This window comes from Teleopsis dalmanni, chromosome 1, assembly GCF_002237135.1.
Source record: "Teleopsis dalmanni isolate 2A chromosome 1, ASM223713v2, whole genome shotgun sequence".
Taxonomy (NCBI): domain Eukaryota; kingdom Metazoa; phylum Arthropoda; class Insecta; order Diptera; family Diopsidae; genus Teleopsis; species Teleopsis dalmanni.
The window spans coordinates 156,798,360-156,803,913 of NC_051846.1; the positions used below are offsets into that span (position 1 = coordinate 156,798,360).

The following is a 5,554-nucleotide window of genomic DNA, read 5'->3' on the forward strand; positions in this document are numbered from 1 at the left end:
ATTATTAAAATTAAATGAATAATAAAAATAAATTTAAATAAAATTATAGAAATTATAAAAATAATTAAAATATTAAAAGTAATTAAAAATTAAGTACATACATATTTTTACATAACCAATGGAAAAAGCTGGGACATGGTGCAATTTATTTCAGATATAAATTATTTGATTACATGACTAAACAAAGAAATTTAGATAAATTTAAACAAAATTGTTTAAATCAATTTTTAGTTAATTATTTTTATCTAATATTATTTAAAGTTTTTACTTTTTCTAAATAAAAAGAGAAACATAAATAATTCAAAAAATATTTTGTTTAAAATCCATATGCTAATTATTTTTATATTTCATGAAATTTTTTTTGAAAAAATAAAAAAATTTTGTGTAGAATTTATATATAAAATTAAACAAAATATTTTGTAACTTAAATTAAGTTAATAAAATATTTTTAGTTTTGTATGACAAGAACACAATTAAAATACTTAATTGAATGTATGTATATGCAAAATTAAAAAAATTTTATATTAATACCCTGTGATAATTTTAATCTTTAAAATATTTATGTATAATTAAAATATTATTGTAATTATATTTTAAAATAGTTTTAAACGAATTTTTTTGCTTTAAATTAGTTTTAAATTTAATTTTATATATTAGCAGAATTTATTAGTTGTACTGATTTTTTTATTTCATATATGTTAAATTATATTTAAATTATAAGTTCTAAACTATACGTAAAATAAAAAATATATATAAATATAAAATAAAAATGCAAAAATATTTGCAAATATAAAATAAAATTCACTGTTATAAACAAAAACAAAAAAAATTAGTAATCAAATTTGTAGCTTTATGTAGTGGTTTTTTGTGAATTTTCATGCTTACATAAAAAATAAAAATATTTAAAATCTATTACACATACATATTTAAACATTGTGAAATATACGTTTAGCATAATTTTAGTTATAAAAGAATTATGGAGTACTTTTAAGCGAATATGTAACTCATAATTAATATGTGTATTATCTTTTTGCTACATTGAAAAATATGGGGAAACAAAAAATTTTGAAAAGTATATAAATGTAAAAATAAACTCAGATTCTTAAAAAAAAATACAGGTTTTTATTTACTAATATTAAAGTATGAAATAGAGGTACATGTTTTTTAAAAATATTTCGAATATTAATGTAAAAAATTGTGTACCAGAATATACTATCTTTTAAGACAGGTTAGTAAAAATGGGATCCAAATCCAAATCAATATAAATTCATTGCTTCAAATGCATTGTTCTTAATAAATGGTCGTGATTTTTCACAGCCATTAATAAGCAGACCCAATAAGTAAAATAAAATTATTAAGAAAATGTGAAATGTGAAATGCATACAATATCATAATAAAATATTAAAAAGCGCATTTGAATTTGAAAATGTAAACAAAACATTTCTATTTAGTTGATGAACCAGAAGAAACAACGATATTAAAATAATATGTTCTTCACACCTATAGGGCGAAGAAAAGAGGTTACATTTTCCAATCCTCCATCTCTGGCTATATCCATATATGCAGTAATAAATACTAGTAACTGACAAAGCTCTAAACAGGGATGAAAACATTTAATAACAAATTTAAAAATAAAGAATAATGATACATATATCACATAAACAATTACCTCAAACTGAACAAATTGGGATTTTATAGCGTCAAAAATAATGAACACAAATAAGAATGTATTACAAAAGATATTTTTGAAACGTCTTAAACATTTCCAAAAAATTTGAACGCACAGAAACGATTCTCACTTTCGCCTTAATTTTCGGCATGCTGCTTTATTACTTAGAGTAATACGATTTCCAATAACTTTTATTTTAACTGATGATTACATGAGATTACATTTTTTTTAAATCAAGCGAAGTTATTCTTTTTTATCTAAGAACCGAAAAAATTCGTCAGGAAATTTGAGTTCTCATTCTAAATCATACGGATTGGAAAAATGATACTTCATTTTTAGAACCAAAACTGATCTTGTACTATAACTGACAGTTCGCATGCTAAGCAAAGAGTTGGCACAGAGGTCTTTCGGAGTTGGTGCACCAGATAAACAACAATCAATGCGTTGTCTTCGTAGAATTTCTCTTCAAGTATCTTGATGGATTACTTATACATGCTACAGCAACTGACAGTCCTTTGTTCGATGCCTACCCGTACAGGAATCAATCGTAATGACACCGCGGGATCATCAGGCAAGGACTGGAGAATCAAATACTTAATTTTATGGGTTGGAGTCTCACTGTGAATTGGCTCGGCATTTCGACATGGTAGAAAGATGTTTTTCATTTATAACTACGGTAATGTATCATTTCTCCGTAGAACTGAGGTTAATGGTAGGCTATCTTACGGGTCATCATGTTGACTATGCTTAGGCCTCTAGTCACATTATATCTGACTCTTTATATTTGGTCTTAACTAGAAGTAGACTTGCAGGTTGAAAATTCCTATTCCCATCTGACATTAGAAAATCCATGGCAGTAATGCTTAGTATATTCTATACACTTAAAGTGCTGGCAGCACAAAACATCTGCCATGTTTTCAAAATTTAAAAATTGTAATAACAATTTTATGCTGTATCTAATTCAATAGACTTGGATTAATACTTAGTCTGTCATTATTTCCTACTGTTATCCTTATCTCATATATTACTTCTACTATTCCATATTGCTATTTTTTCAATATATTGTATGTTAATTGTATTAATATATATTGTGTGTATTACAAGCAAAAAAATATTAAACAACAACAACAAAAGCGTTCTCTTGTGCATTTAAGCTTTATAATTCGATTTATTTAATGCTAGCGCAAACTTTCATTAGTATATTTTTTAAATTTATTATTTCTGATAATTTCGAAAAATATATAATCTTATGCAACAGATAAAAAGAAAGAAGTATGTTTGGATTGGACACACACTGCCTAAGTCTTATGAAGATATCGCGCATGCTGCACTTACCTGGAACCCCAGGGGACTAGGCGCAAAGGCAGACCAGCAATAATCTGGAGAAGGACAGTTTAACAGAAGAGAGACAAAACGTTTAATGAGTTGAGAGCAGAGCAATAGCACAAAATAGAATCCAGTGGAAAACTTTTGTGTAGAAATAATAATAATGCAATAGACTTAATTATAATTTACAAACAGTGTTTTTATTTTTAACACATTAGCCTTCAAATTCCAATTATAAAATATAATGGTAATGTTGGACAAGGTACAACACAATTTTATTTAAGTCAGTACCAATAATGATAGGAAAGGAAGGAAAGAAAGACGAATATGATCTAATAATTTAAACGCATATATTCCATTTTAATATATCATTTTTATTTTATTTTATTTTTTAAACTTCTAAAATATTATATGTTTTTAATAAGGTTTTCTATGTTATAAATTTTTTATTACATATATTTTTGTTTTAAGTTTATTTTACTTTTCTTAAAAAGATACAAAATTTTTGAAAATTGCTTGTATAATTTGTATAAATTTATTTATTAATTTTTTTTTTAATATTGCATACGATTATGAGTTTTCTATTATATAAAAAAAACTATAATAATTGAAATTGTTTGATGAATAATGTTTATAACAGGAAAACATTTTAAAGTGAAATATTTTAAACTATTTCAATATTAAAAGATATGTTTTAAATTATGTTAAATTTATTGAGCAATACGAAATATGCTTTTCATTACAAAAAAAATTTAATTAAACTTCACTGAAGTTATTTTTACTGATAAAAATAAACGTTATGATTATTAATTCTTTAAACATACAAATACTGTAAACATTTAATAAAATAAAATACAAATAAATGCATTTAACAAAGATTGTAAGTGAAATTAGTGTTAAAAAATTTTAAAAGCTGGTATTTATTTAATAATATTGATTTATATTTATAAAATATTATATTGAAAAGAAAAAATATTTTCTTATAATATCTAAAATATCGGATTGGTAGAAAAACAATTTCAATTACTAATTTTGCACATAAACATCAAATTTATTTTATCCCAACAAAAATATTTAATGCATTTTGTACAGTGCACTAATAAAGCGCATCGCTCTCTTTGCCAATCTGTGTTTTTTTATAGCACTTTGGAGGTCTATATGCTAGAAATACCAAGCGCTTCTAATACGCTTTGTAAATGATTATTTAAAGCGCATTTAAAACGCTTCGTGTATAGCGAGGTCGAAGCGCATACTTTTCCAATGACATGGCAATGTAAAAAGTTGCATTATCTGCAAGGAGAGGGATGCGCTTCACAACTTCTTCAAAGCGCATATTTGAGTTGTGCTCACTGTTGGGATGTTATATTATGCGCGATCATAACGTTTTATAATGTGCTGGCACTAATTTGAAAATATTTGCATGAAAATTTACTTGGTATTATAAAATAAAGTCGGGTTGGTTTTATTTTGACTAGGATATTATTATATATATACGTATATATATTTCTTTTATTATAAGTTTTACTACTTAATTATTTTTTTCTTTAAAATATGTTATAAAAAAAATTTACTTAAAATTCGAAACAGAAGCTGAGAACAGTGTAATGGTGAAAGATAAAAACAGAGCGCATACTTTAAACAAACATTCTTATTTAATTTATATATATTATAAATTTTTACAATAAGTGATTACAGTGACAAACATTTTAAAAGCGGTATACTAAACACAACTTTTAAATAAATTTAAAACTGATTTAATTTAGAAAAATATTGTTATCAGTCTTTCAGAACGAAACACAAATTATGAAAGATAATAAATAGCACTCTGTCTTTACATATTATAATAATATCAATAGTTTAATGCATAAAATATAGTTAAAACAATAGCTTTAGCAAATGTTTACAAAGTGGGTATATGTATATAGATAAATATATGATAGCTGAAAGGTGACTGTAAAGCATACAAGTAATTAATTGTATAGAAAATACATATATTATTTTTGCAAGCTATAACTTATCGTATAACAGTTTTGATTACTTGTATATTTTTTTTTCTTGAAAATTATAAAATAAATAGTATATTTCATAATAATAATTAATATTTATAAATTTTTTTTTCGCATTTCTTTTTTTGGATACATTTTAGCAATAGCGCCATGCGTACCACCAAGTTTCATGGACTTTTCTTTATAACAAAAATTATACTAATTAAATAAAAGAAAACATTATGGCATTTTACGCTCTGTTTCAAATATTTTTTGACTTGAATATTTTGGGTTCAATTAAATAAAAAACAACATACAAATTTTTCTTATAAACTACATGAAAACGATACAAAATTTGTAAATTTTAGCAAAGGTTTTTAATATTTCGTATTTTTAAATACCTTAAAAGCTAATGTAAAAAATTGTATTCATATACATATACATATGCATTTTATATATTACCAATTTTTATCTGCATATTAAAGTTTATCAGCTTAAGTAAACAAAATTTATATTGGTTACTTTATATATATATATTTAGATATATATATATATGTTTATAAGGAAATTCTAT

The 5,554-nt window shown here is 23.7% G+C and overlaps 1 protein-coding gene across 1 annotated transcript in view; it reads left to right on the plus strand.

Moving 5' to 3' along the window:
* LOC119666533 (serine-rich adhesin for platelets-like) overlaps positions 1–5,554 on the plus strand; it is a 378,359-nt gene that overhangs the window by 162,929 nt on the left and 209,876 nt on the right. The gene's annotated exons all lie outside the window — the stretch shown is intronic.